The sequence below is a fragment of the Pempheris klunzingeri genome, chromosome 1, assembly GCF_042242105.1.
Source record: "Pempheris klunzingeri isolate RE-2024b chromosome 1, fPemKlu1.hap1, whole genome shotgun sequence".
Taxonomy (NCBI): domain Eukaryota; kingdom Metazoa; phylum Chordata; class Actinopteri; order Acropomatiformes; family Pempheridae; genus Pempheris; species Pempheris klunzingeri.
Window position 1 is genome coordinate 7,680,360 of NC_092012.1, and position 15,040 is coordinate 7,695,399.

The following is a 15,040-nucleotide window of genomic DNA, read 5'->3' on the forward strand; positions in this document are numbered from 1 at the left end:
CGGGGTTGTCAATTAAACCCACGTTGGGTCCGGCGCTGACAAATGCCTGTGCTACTCTCCCTCCTGCCTGCGAATAGTGCCTGGAATGGCTGCTTAATTAGCTTCGAATGGCTTTTCCTTTCAGCTCAAACAATCTGTCACTACCATGTGGTAAAAAGAGCCTTGCATAAAACAAAAGCAGGGAGGAAAAAAAAGCCAGTAGGGGCTAAATATCAGTTTGATTCCTCCCCCTCTCCCCCCCTCCCTCTTCAACCCCTCCTCCATGAAAACATTTGCTGCAAAACAAAGCTTTTACCTCGCTCAAACATTGGCTCGTTTCACTCATCTGTTTCTGCCCTCATTTTCTTCAAAAATTGCATTCATTTGTTTATCTGGGTGTCCATTGAGTCATTTCACAGTTTAAATATATTCACCGTATTCCCTAAAACAAGTAGACGAGCTTTGGCTTGCCTAAAGGATGTTTATCAAATTATTGATTTATGAGCATGTTGTCAAGTGCTGGGGACAGTAGTTTAATACTTCACACTTTACTAGTAGTTTTCAAGAAAAAAAAAAGCTTTTCTCAAGATGATTTTAAAAGTGTAATGCACATATATTTCTATATATATGTATTTACAGGCATCAGCAGGGAAATTGAGAGGGAACTTAAGTCTGAACGATATGATACAAAATATATTGACAGTGACATTAGAGCAGCTAAATCAGATATTTAAGAAGAAAAAATAGAATTATTTGAGAATATTTGCAGTGCAGTGATTAAATTTCCATCTAGGAAAATGTACCTCAATTTGATTTAGTTCTTCTGTTTTTAACACAAGTATTTCTTTAAACAAAGTATTTCTAAAATGCAGACAGAACCACTCCGGCCCTTTTTGTGCACTTCAGACCCAAATTCTATTTTATGTTATCTGAAGCATAACAAAGTGCTCAAAACTCAAGAAGTATACCCAATTTTGAGCTGTAGCTAGCATGCTGTGAGCTTTAGCTGTTGCTTAGCAACAAATGTATCCCTCCTGCAGATGCTCTGACATGAGTTGGGATAATAACTCATGCACTGAGGGCATGTCAGTAAGCTACACACTCACTGGGAGACTTTTAAGAAGGTTTTTCACACAGAACGGCTCTAATGATAAATGATCTTCGTGGGTCTCGTTGTAATCATAGTAGTTTGATGGGGAACAGACTGTAAACAATCCCAGCTTCCTCCAAGAACTTCAGCAGTTCTCTTAGCTGCTGATTTGCACTGATGGACAGCAACACACTGCTGATGCAGACAAAGTGATTCTCAACACATACATTCACTTCCCTTTTCTGTCATGTTGTGGCATCAGTTGTAATTATAGCGTGAATATGTGAAGTGTCATTGTTGGTTCAAAGACCAAAATGAAGTACTGAAAACGAAGACAAAGAAGTGAAATAACAAACTGCATGAGTAACTTTGTAAAGTGGCAACATTTAGACATTCTGGGACATTCTCTTCCTTATCAGTGATGAATCCGAGCTTCTAGGATAAAAACCCTTTTCACCGCTGACACTTTAACTACTTGTTAAAGCAGGAAATGCGCAGGTGGAATTAATAACATTAATAATGGCTGAATTCGATGTAGGTGAACCAGTTCCAGGCCTCTGCTACTGTGCATGTTAACTCCTGACATGGCTTACTGGGGCACTTAAAAGGAATGAAGCCACCGTTAATATTACTATTTACGCCTGTGCTTTACCTGCTTTTGACAAGTGAAAACGTCTGCTTTGAAAAGGGTCTATTGTGGTGGGACGTGACGCAGGTAGAGTGTAAGCAGGTGAGGAATGGCATAGATGTGCAGGCTTTACAAATGAGGCTTCAGTGTGACGCAGACTTGTCGGAAAATGTGGAATTATACAAGAAACGTTGCACGATAGTTATTGTAATCCAAGTGGTGATATGGAGATATATTCCAATCTTTAATATGCTTGGTATATATTAATAAAAAAAAGTAATGATAATAAGTATGAAAAGTTCATTATTGGGTTATGGGGGGAAAAAATCTACATATCAACTAATCTTTGTGTAAAAGAAAAAAAAAAAATCCACTGAAATAATTTCCTGTCTCTCTCTCTCCGATGTCTGACCTTTGACCTTGAACACACAGTTGCCGACTACATCAGTCCTGGCTGCATGTGTAATGTGTGCATGTGTGTTCAGGTTCCAGGAGCAATTCAGCCTCTTACTTTGCATTCGACCGCGGCCCCAAAGCATCTTGGGGCTGCGATGATCGGAAAAACCCATTTTATGAATCTTCTTCAGCATAAAAGCTTTTCCTGAAAGCATCTTTACTGAGGATGCCTTTGGAAATGATTGCAGATAGTGTGAAATATGAATATGTGAAAAATGACTAAATATAACTTAACTAACTCACACAAATTAAAACGTCACTAGTTTATCCATATACAACTCTATTCATACAAGCGTGTGTTTGTCAAATTCAGCAAATCTAATAAAGAAATGACGTGCTTCATTCATGACGGGTATAGGAGCCATCACTGTCTTATTTAAAGTGTAATATGAGTTTAAATGTAACGTCTGCCTCAAGCAGCAGCGGAATCAAAGTTCACTTTCTTTAGGTGACTTCTACCTAGTGACATGAATCATAAAGTGCAGCAAGCTAAAAGCTGTCGACTGCACATTAAGCTTTGTCTTCATTCTGAAACATTTCAAGTGTCAAATCTTTCTTTGTGACGTTGGTACACTGAGTCTTAGTGATGGGTGTATTTTTAATAAATTGCATGGCTTAGAGACACTTAAATATACAGCCTACGTTTAGAAGTCCTTAACTGTGTGCACATAAACTTACTTTAGACGTTTAAGATCTTTTTGTTCAACCAGAAATAGCCATTAGTGTAAAGTCACCAGACTCCATTAACAAAAACAGTAATTTTTCATGGTACTTGCAAGTCTACCACTGTCTCAATTCGTTAGTGTGTTTGTGTTTTTGTGTGACCATGGTGTTTTAAATGGTTAGTTCAGATCCAGTTCAACATTTGTGTAACACACACTGACACAAACAAGCTAGCAGAAAACCAGCCACTCCAGTGTTCTGTGAGGTAAAATCACTGTTTTTGTCAAAGGAGTCTGGTGGATTTGAATAGCGCAGTAGAACTGCTATCACTGGTTAAACACATCTATCTATCTCTGTAGGGTTCCTTTGGGTAATGTTTGAATCACAATCTGAGCCTGTCAGTAGCAAGAACAAGTGCTTTTAGTGAACGTACTTTGATCTGTTGCAATTGCCCCAAAGAATTACATTACAGTCATTACAGCCTGTTCACTACCTGTTCTTGGGTGGCACTCATGTACCAAATCCAAAACCTTTTGTACCTACTAGTCGTTATGAACCCAAAATGTATAAAAACAGAGCCCTTGTTTTAAAATACCAGAGTGCTAGTTTGGGAAACACATGCAGAATCTGAGCGTTCGTAGAAAACGCTCATGGCTTCTACGATTATTGGGAAGCAGGGTCCAGGTCGGAGAATGGCAGCTCAGTGAATCAGTGCCTCACTTCACCTCACACGCCTTTTCGGTGTCACGTTTGTTTGTGTATTTCTGCTGCTTCCACTTTCCTCACACATTCATGAGACATGCTAGCCAGGTGTAATGGAGACTGAGCAAACTCCTGCGTATGAACATTGAGGTGTTTCTTTCCGAAATGGCCATCTTCTCTCTACACATTGTATTTTAGTATAATTAGAAGTTATTAAATGTCTACATGTTCTTAAATGTATTGAAAGCTAAGACTGAGATGCCAATGCTAAAAACCTCTTCCTCCACCTCACACACGGGATGTTGTCCTGTATAAACAGGGAGCTTGTGAGTCACTTGCTAAAGCACGACTTTAACCTACTTACTTTCACGTCCCTACACTTGAAAATGACATTGAATTGATTTTGAAGTTTGTTTCATGTTTATAAATGATGTTTTTCTTTAAATAGCTATTTCAGACTCATGCCTTTTATCTAGGCTTTCCTTCAAGCGTGACTTTCCCTGAAGTGATTTATTATGTTTTCAACTGAAACACTAAAAGCATACATCTCATGTCATTTTACTGTAAGGGCGTAAAAAAATGTATATTAGTATATTTCTCTAATGTCATCAGAGGAACCTCCATGCTGTACACACTCAGCCAAGTAAAATCAATCAACCAATCATCCACATAATGCCTTCGCAGTAGAGCTCTTAATGAACTTGTGGAAAACCCACTCTAATAGGGAAAGAATACCCACACAGACAGCAGTGCAGCTGCCGTCCATATCAGTAGAAATACATGTCGTCTTTTCTAAATGTCCACAGTTTGTACTTTCCTTCTTCCATCAAAAAAACTGATGATTACGATGATGTGATGATTGACAGACCACATAATCATATAATTTGATCTGATGCACTTTGGTAAATCACATATTAACACACAAATCCAAGACCTGCATTAACACATTGGGACACCATCCAACCCGATCAATATAGAACCTTCCCGATTCGGGTCCTGGGTCCAAATCCAAACTGCTAGAATCATCTTCTAGTCCTCATATCTCAAGCAGGCAGGTGCTGTTGATTTATGCAGAATTGTTGGTCAGTTGTGCTGATATTTGTCAGTTTGCTCTGCGCTGAGGATCCTGGGATTGGTATGTGTAGGTCCAGTGTAAGGATGTGGGTTATCTGAGAAATGGCAAACACAGCGGCGGTCTCCCCAGGCCTGTGACTCTGATTCAAGAACCACATACAAACAGACATTATCATATAGCTTCATCTCATACATCGAGGGCTGTAGACATGTCTCGCACACACACACACACACACAGAAAACACACACACAGATCCACTTTTCATCCTACTCAATAGAGAGTGGCCTAGATTAGACAGGAACAAAGGAGTGGGCTTCACCTCTGGGATGGGGGGGGGGGGCTGTCCACCCTTGTAGACCTCTGCACTGTTTATTTGCACTGGAAACCCAGACGCTGTGAAACTCCCACTCTGAGGCACTACACAAATATTGGGACTATTTGCAGAGGTGGTTTTAATTCTTTACAGAGCAATGATTGGCTCTTTTCACTCTCATCTCTGTAAGCGCCTGGCCAATGGATTCCTTCAGTTTCCTCACCCCCCCCCCCTCGGCTCACGCACCCCAAGTCACACCAGCCCCAAAGTAAATATAACTGATGTATATTTTCAATGGCTTTGGTGGCCACTGAAGACTAAAATCCCATTTATTCTGCTTATGGTATCACATTCTCTGCTCAAACAAATCCTCACTACCAAAACCACAGCCTCTATAGCGAACCAACGCTGGTCCCTGCGTCTGCTGTATACAAGGATCCTGATACTTCCTGAGGGGAGAGACCATGTTCAGTCGCCTTTTGGGGGCCTGCAGTGTGAAAACAAGAAGGGGCCGTGCAAAGCAATAAAGCCGCTCTCGAGATATTTGGCATGGTATGTGAGAGGGTTATAAATGAAGAGGGATTGTGTTCTGCTTCAAGCATTGATTAGCGCTTTTCTTCTTGTGTAAGTTGTCTCACCTTTGTGAAGTTGTTTGGTTATCAGCATCCAACAGATTAATTACTTCATCCATTCAACTGTCCGCTCTTTCAACCATCCCGGGCACTTTTCCTTGGAGGAGTGCAAAATGGGGCCTAGTGGTCTGGTCGGTGGGATGGCCGCAGCAGTATTGTGAAGCACCCACTGACTAGGGATTATTGACATGCTTTCACAAGCGAGTTCAGGCCATGAAAGGAGACATTCCTCGCCACAATGGACCCAGTGTGTGTCGCGGGGGCTGCAGACATGAATAGGACCCCTAAGTGTATCACTGTGACTCGTCAGCCTGTAATCAATGCAAACAAGATGAAAGGGCCTTATCAAAAGAGACAAACACAGACATGAGCAGTGTCTACGCAAAAATGGCAATGGCCTTTTTTGGCCAAAGTCCATGAATTTGTTTGTCCAATTGGTTTGTGTATTTACTGACTGTGTGTATGTGTGTGTGCATATATATATATATATATATATATATATATATGTGTGTGTGTGTGTGTGTGTGTGTATGCATGTATGTATGTAACAATATAACAGGTAGGATAGACCAGCAGAAAACGTGTTCCCTAATTTATAATCTGAGCTACATTTCAAATGCAGGGAGAATCTCGAGAAATTGCTGTAAAATCCCATGTCCCTAAAATCCCTCTTCAGAAAAGGGGCCCCATCCTCTGCAAAGAAAACCTGTGACAAGTAAGCTCTTTAAAAACACAGCTGTCTATCAGAGCAGTTTGTTAAGATACTGAAGGTAAACAAGAGTGAAGAAGTGAGAAAAGACAGGAGGCTCTGCAAAGTGCTGTGACAAATTTTCCTTTTGTTCCTGTCCTTTAAGAAGCTTGATGATATTAACACTCAGAGCTATGAATATATATATATATGGGTATATTAGATATTCAGATAACCATCTACCACCGGTACTGTTGAGACAAAGACGATTATTCAATCATGTAGTTAAAATATGACAAAAGCTTTGATTGATTTTTAAAATGAAATAATCATATTATTTGCATTGAGTCATTTGTTTTGCAGTTTTGTAAAAGCAGCTTACTTTTAAATGCAGGTTATAGTGTTGTATTCTCTGGACCTTTTGCCCTGGAGCATAATATTAAGCGCTCATGCAATCTGAGTGTTTGTTGTACACGCAGAGTCAATTTGAAATGAGTGCACGGTTGTTGATACCGAGAACAGGATTGAGTCTTTTTTTTTCAGGCTGCTCTGTTGAGCATTAATGAATTCAGAATGGCTCTGCCTGTGGTGCTGTCTGTGATTAATAAGCTCATTTAGTCAGCACTCATTGTGACCAGGTCTACAGGCCAGCCCAGTGTAAGGCTCTTTAGTGGGTTGGTGTTATTTTTTGTGATTACCGTCCAAGTGGCTGCTGTAAGAAGCAGGTCAACAAAGTGACCTTATCCTGTCCTTCAGCTGGAGAGTGAAAGGGAGCCCAGTGATGATGGTGAGGCCCACTTCTGCCTTTACCAAGTGAATGATAACACACCCAGGGAGGTGCCAAGTACCGCTTCTATTACTGCTACTGCCACCAATGGAAATCAGGATAGCGCCTGGTGTAGCAACCCCATCTGCTACAAATGACATTTACTCTGTTTGTACTGACAATTATAATTGCTGCCTGGATTATGTTGAAAATCAACATTTTTTTGAGTATAAATGTTTAAAATGAATAAAAGTTCTACATCTATACGCACACACACACACACACACACAAATATATGAACTGCGATTCTAGAGACTGAGGTTTGTGATTAAGTTTAAGCTACAAAAGCACTTTGGTTAAGGTTAGTGAAAGATCACTGTTTCAGTTAAATGTTAACAATCACATTGAGTCTCATGATTAAACCAGACCACACTCTTTCCCTAGTTTTAAGATTAAAGGAAAAGGTGATGTGTACTTTGGTGCTTTGAATGATTAGTTCCAACAGAGATCCAACACAGTACTTGTTTAACACATTATAACACAAACAAACGGACTGAGGCAGCAATAGATCAGCAACTCCTGTTCTCTATGAGGTAAAATTACTGTTTTTGTCAATGGAGTCTGGTGGGTTTGAATAGTGCGATACAACGGCTGTTTCTGGTCTGGCTATCTCTGTAGGGGTCCTTTCCGTAATGTTGTCAGACACTTTGAGTAACAACCTGAGCCTGTGAGGGGCAAAAAACAAGCACTTTTAGTCCATGTACTTTGATCAGGTGCAAATGCCCCAAAGGATTAGGTTGCAGCCATTACAGCCTGTTTGCAGCTGCCAGCTGAGGGGATCTACTGGACCAATTCCAAAAGTTGTCATTTCAGTCCTAAAATATGGAAAAATAGGGCCCAGGTTTAGAAATACTCAATAAAGCATTATTATTTAACTATGGATGGTTTAATAAAGCATAATCAAAATGTACATAGTTTTAAGTTTAATAATATGGTAGTCACTATGGGTGAATATTGTACTGCAAGATTGTTTATTTTGGTAGAAAACAAACAGAAACATCCAAATATGTTGTGTGCGATCTATGAATGAGAGTAAAACTGTAGCGTAGGCTGCAGCTCTTTAAAATAAATTGTTCACTGTGGCAGAGGTTTCCACTCAACTGCAGGCCTTGTTGTTCCAGGGGAAAACGTATCTACAAGTATGTGAGAGCAGCCTGACATCTTGGTGACATATCAAATGTCTTCTCCATGTAATGATCTTTTTTTCATCAGTCACTCAGCAGGCTACCAGAGAGCTGACTTCATTATGGACCAGAGCAAAATATGGTTTCCAAGGGAACAAGCCCCTACACGCAGTGCCTGAGGGCTGTAGCCAAGATGAGGTGTTTGCACTCGTGTACACTTCAGAGGGAACTGTGTAGCATTTATGCATGCTTATTGAGAGTATGCAATGGAGTGCACGGCGTCGTGTGCTGCTTTTCGTGCACATGGACCCACTCAGCCTTGTGGGAGAAATGGAATGAGGTAAATCACCTGGGAGATTGCAGCCAGGCCATCGATTTCATGGGTCATCAGATAATACCGGGGCTTACTGAGCACATGCCCTTCAGCCCTAGGCGAAGGCTATCATTTAGCCAGATCAATAGCTCTAATTACCCTGCTCCACCCGCTGCAATAAATTCAGAGCCTATCATATTGTCTTCACGGAACTGGAATGGGGAAGTACAGTATTGCTGATGTAATCACACCAAATTTACAATGCTGTTGAACTTTTAGAGGTACAGATTCCTTTAGCTTCACATTCACACTCAATTGTAATTTCTCCATCAAGCAGACCAACACTACCTTCATATTTTCCGTCAGGGAAAGGTTGGAGTTTTTTTTTATCACTAGTGAGGCATCTATCCAGCCTGCTGTTCTGGTTTCATATATGGCCAGCACTGCATTAGCCAGGGCAGTACCAGCATAACGTCTGCAAACCTAAGCAAGTTTGCAGAAAATGGAAACTGATTATGAACTGTTAATTTAACAAGACAGACATCTTTCTAGTTAAGCTAATCTTAACACACACAACAAAGTGTCATGATACAGGAAAATAACACATAAGACAGACTAGATAATGACTATAAAGCAAAATAAGAGTTCCTGCCACTGTCCTGTCTACACTAGAATACCAGACTTTTGAATAATTGTCAAAATGTGAAATGTGTGAGGTGATTCAGAGGTTTGGAATAAGGCTGAGACTGTAACAGTGCTGTGTATGGTTATCAAAGGTCCCATATTCAAGTCCACACATGTTTGGAGGTCCTGCTAGAAAAGGTTTAGTTGACTTAATGTCCAAAAAACACATTCTTTTTCTCATAGCAGACATGGCTGCAGCAGCTGTTTTCAGCCTCTGTCTGAACGCTCCGATTTAGAAGAACAGAACAAGCTGCTGCTTCGCTCTTGCCTTCCACATCTTCATGTTATCAGACGCTGACATTAGTGAGGAAAAAACAATGGCGGACAGCGAAGTGGATTCAGGAGGTTTTCAGTGGACAGTCGGCCTGCTGAAGGAGGTCACATGATCACCAGATCCCCCTTATCTAAACAGACTTACCAAATCTAAACAGAGTATTTTCACACACATTTACTGAAAGATGGAGCAGGAGAAACAGAGAGAGGATGGTCTTTCCTCGGAGTCGGAGGGTCCCTGAAGACACCAGGGGCACATACTGATGTTCAGAAGACATTAGAAAGTGCATTTTGCATGTTATGGGGCCTTTAACGTGAGAACCAGAGCTAGCAGCTAAACACACCCATTGAGTACGAACCACAGGGTGTTTTCTAGAGTGCTAGCGATCAAAGCGAAGTGCAGTTTTGAAGATGTTGCGTGTCTTAGAACAGAAAGTAACTGTGAGATAAATACACCGAAACTGCAGACTGTCAGTTACAAACGTGGTTTTTGTTTAGTGAGACATTTCACCGGATTTGAAACAAATAAGCGTAAAAGGAAGTATGGGACTTTGTGATACAGTTTCACCTTCACTCACTGGTCTAGTTAGATTTCCTCTTAGCACCACTTCTGCTTGATGTGTGTCATTAAGCGAGCACACACACGCATACAGGCAAACAACATCTCGTGTTAATATCTTCAACCCATCCACTTAAAAGTAATGCTGCAGTCAGTGTTATGCCCTCTCTCCCTCACCTCTAACACGCTGAGTGCTGCCATCCTGCTATCAGGTTTCTCCACACTCGTAGCTCTGCAGGAGCCCACTTATCACTGAGGCTGGCACGCTGCCCACTGCCCATCACCTTTCTGTCTTTCAGTCTCTCTCACGCTCAGACAAAAGAGAACAGCTCTGTTGTTCCTGTGGCAGTAACTTAAATGGTGCATTTTAATACATGCGATATGGCAAAAAAAACTTTACCATAATCATTTTTTTTTTATATCGGCATTAATCACAATGTAAACAAAGCTACTATTTTGTTGCTGTAAAGTTCCTCTAATTTTAAAATTCCCTATTAGTAGATTAGGAGTTTCATGAGCAGCATATGGAGACTCTATTTAATTAAACTGTACAGATATGAAAGCAACTTTGAGAGCAAAAACAATAGCAGGTAGTTAGCTAACAAACAACTCTGCTCTGCCTCTTTTGGGAAGGACTGATATACGTTTTATTTTGGCATAGCTTCATCCCAGTGATGTGATTTGTTGTTAAGTTTATATCATTTATATTACCAAGCCAGAGATTTCTCACACAAATCGAATATGAATTTGCAGATACATGTGAGCATGACTTTGTGTGTGTTAGAGTTAGACCTCTGGAAAGTCGGCTACTCTGAGGTGTCATCACTCTCATGTCTTGAGAGAAAGACATACAATGAATACGTTTTCAATTCACTCTGGACTTCCTCTTGTCACAACAAATGTGTGTATTTGTTTTTACCCACAGTCATGTCTGTGTGTGCAGATGTATGTGTGTGTCTGTTCATCAAAGGTCTATCAAACTGTGCTGGCCTCATGCTGGCAGGCCATTGCAATGCCGGCGCATATCCAAACGCATCCGAACATGCCCAGCAGCTGGCCTCAGGGCCAGTGTAGCTGTTTAACCCATAACAGTGACTGATTAGAATACCAGTGGCGAGAACTGAACCCAGAGCAGTTGTTGACAAGGGATATTAAGCAAAGTGGGGAGTCCAGCCGCAGGGATTTTATGATGCCACCAGGGAAACATGTGCTGGCCCACACAGCGGCTCTCTTTAACACCATAGCATCCAAACAGCTGATAACTCTATCCGAGAAACTAGAGGAGGGTTACAGGGCTTCACCCCACAGCCCTGCTAGTAGAAACTGAAAACCAAATGATGAGGCTCCATGACAGAGCTGAAGAGAGTGGATAACACTCTTCCCTGGTATTGTTTCTTCTTGATTGTTTTCTTGGCTGGTTTTCATCTTTCCTCTGTTAACTCCCACCACAAACTGCAGCACTGTGAAGTGTTTTGGATACAAGTGCCAAACCAAAACTGCACATTTTATATTGCTGCTGTAACTGCTGCTAACCTACCAAAATTCCTCTGTGTTAAAGTGAGGAAACACTTAAAAGCACATTTATTCATTTGTTTTCACTTTCTCCATCACTGCAAGCCGAGTCGCCCAGTGAACTGACACATGTCCACTGACCCATTTAGAAGTTAAGGGAAGTGATATAAGAAATGAATCACTGTTCATAATATAGCAGTTCAACTCTTTATTAACTCTACTACTAACAAAAATAATTGTGAAACGGCTGTTAAGCCTCTCCAAGCAACCTAATGTAGATCGTGTCCAATAGCGTTTTGAATTTTGAAGGAACGGTTTGGCATTCTGGTAAATATGCTTGTGCAACCGCTCATGGGACCTGGCAATGAGAAGAACAGCAAAGATGAAGGTTCTTCATGATGATCATCATCATCTGTCATTACTGATCATTACGCACGGCTCTGGTTATTTATAGTGCCCACACCATAATTTTATTATATGTACCACATGTAAATCACCATCTGATATCTCGATCATCACTATTACAAGTACGAAGGACAATCAGTGATGATGATGATGATGATGAAAACAGACGAATTAAAACTGGAAGGAAAACTGCTGTTACATTAAAAATACCAGTTCATGTGAGGGAAACAGAGAATGTGTGGTTTTTGAGCATAACCATCCGTATACACCTGCACCCTGACGAGAAGACACCAGACAGTCACTGCATCCAGCTAAGAAGAATAGTTACACCACAACTTGTTTTCACACTTCATTTTTAGTGATTACACAAACAAGATAAACCATGTTAATTGTTGAACTTCAGAGGTGCTGGTAGGTGGATTTGGTTACTTTTGGACAGAGCCAGGCTAAGTGTTTCCCTCTATTTTCAGTCTCTATGCTAAGCTAAGCTTATTGCCTGCTGGCTCTAGCTCTATACTTTACAGGCAGATATGAGAGTGATCAAACTTCTTATTTAAATCTCAGCGAGAAGGCAAAGAAACCCATTTCACAAAATGTCCAACGATTCATTTAATGCAACTACAGCCCTTTAGCATTTGCTGATATTGAATCATTTTAACACAAAGAAATACACAAAACAATACCTTCTGCTAAAATTGGCTTCGATTTACTGCTAATCTGCAACAGCAAATGTTCTGAAAAAAACACAATAACACCCCCAAAGATTTAAATTTTGTAAACATAAGAAACATTTTCACTGACTGTATCCCCATAAGTAACAGCGTCTTCAGTTTGTTTTCCCTACAATATCCACTGATGACAGCTAACTTTTGGTTATGCTGAAGTAATGAAAGGCACTTGTTTGAGGTTATGAAAGATCTCAGTCTTGGTTGAATACTGAAAACACAAGGCAGGAAGAGATTTTTTTTTTTTTAAATATTGAATTACAATCACAATCTGTCCATAACCTCAATCAAAGAGTATCAGTAGCCTAAACCACATGTGGGTAGCAGAACGTGAACCCTGGCCTCAAGTGTAAAAGACTTGTGCTGTGTAAGAACCAGAAACTAGACACTAGAGCGTAATACTTTCTGGACTGGAAAAACGTTGCCAGTAAACCTAATCCAGGGCAGTAATCAAGTGTAAGGCAAAAAATATTAAGTAGTATATAAAAGTACATTTCAGGTTTGTACGAAAAAAAACAGCCTCTGGTTCTTCTATCACTTTCTGTTTTTTTCTGAAGTTGTGAAGTACTGTATCTAACAGAGCAGAAACACCATAAAAAAATCCTAAAATGTGAAGTGCACTAAAGTATTAATGAGGTTTTGGTCTTTGGGGAAATTTAATGTAATTCATTTTGTCATTGACAGAGAGCTATTAGCACCTTCCAACACTCCCCCAGAGATTCATGCTCCATGTTTGATTGTGTTTCGCTGCTCTACAAAGTGCCACCTCAGTGTAATGAGTTGTTCATAATTTGTCACCACTCTGCCTCTTTCAACAAAATAACCTTTTGTTCTGCTTAGCCGTCCACCTCACTGCACTCTCCCAGGAAAGGCTTTTAGGGACATCTACTTCAGAGAGGAAGAGCAGCACGATGTGTGGAAAAGAAACGTGGCAGACGACATGTCTCTTGCTTGCATTATTCATGCAGAAAAATGCATTTAGCTTCGGCCTTTTCAAAGCTAATATTATGTTAATAGGGAGAAGGAATCGTGCGAGATTTAGTGCACTTCATGAAAGGTAGAATCTGCGCCCTGCAACATTAAAAACACGGCTGTTAATGCACCTTGCTGCCTTCTTCGCTCCTGTATGCATCAGTTTGATGGTAATGGTCCATCTAGGTCGATCTGAAGTCAAGGGTGCTGCACCGAGGCACCCACACTCTGCTCTTATGAGCAACAACAGCAATGCTAATTCAGGAACGGCCTTTAATGCATAATGGCTAGATTTGCCACAATAAAATGCAACAATACTGCAACAACAATATAAAGTCATTTTTCCGACTGTTTTGCATGTGATATATCAATTTATATAACAGCTTTTTACTTCTTACTTTCGGTGTCTTAAGCTAGCTTAGGCTTTATGTGCTAATGTTTTGAGATATGAGCAATGAAGGTGAAAGAGGATTAGTTTGTGCTGCTCAAAACATTTAAAAATTACATTTGAAAAACACAGCTTTACTGTTTTTCTCAGAGTTTGGCGGTCTGTAGCCACACCGAGGACACAAACGATTCTAACTGGTCAATTACGGCGTCCTATGTCTGTTATTTCTGTATAGTAGACGTTGCTATGGATGCACGTCTGATAACGGAAGCAATAAAATCCTTTTTAAATCAATAAAATCATGTGAAGTCAGTATTGTGTGTTAAGTTGATGGTTTATTTAATGTAATAAGCGTGATAATGTAAAGCAAGCTACAGTAATTATGGCAAACAGAGCTTATAAAGACACCCACTAGTTCCAGAGACTTTGTGCACATGTAAATGTTTACTACATGAACTTAAAAACTGCAAATTAGAGCCTGATTGTTTAGTCATGGTAAAGCGACAAAAAGAAAGCTACGCAGGTAGCTTTAGAAGATTACACCCAAAGGTGAAATATAACTTAACTGACTAAGCTGTCGTTCTATCAATTCCTGGAAGGATACCATGTAAAATAAGCTGCTCATACTCACATTACAACCATTCGTACAGATTCACTACTCAGCATCACTGCATTTACCCAGCTCCACATGTCCATAGAGAACTTCTGAAGTTTACAGCAGTGCAGTGGAAAATCCAGGTGAACCAGAAATATATGTTTACTTTACTATAGGCTCCCAATGAATGTATGAATTGATTGAAGCCATGCTAATTACATGATCTCACTACAATCACTGACTTATGCACTCCATTTAAACCTACTTAAACCCCTTTCACACAGGAAGTGTTATTACTCGTTCACTTCTCATGTTCAAAAGCAAACAGATGGGGGCACAGCCTTCTGCGACACCACTCACTCCCTTTGGAACAACTTCCCTGCCAACATCAGTACATCTGTCGGAGAAGTAATCCAAGACTTAAGACACATTTATTCA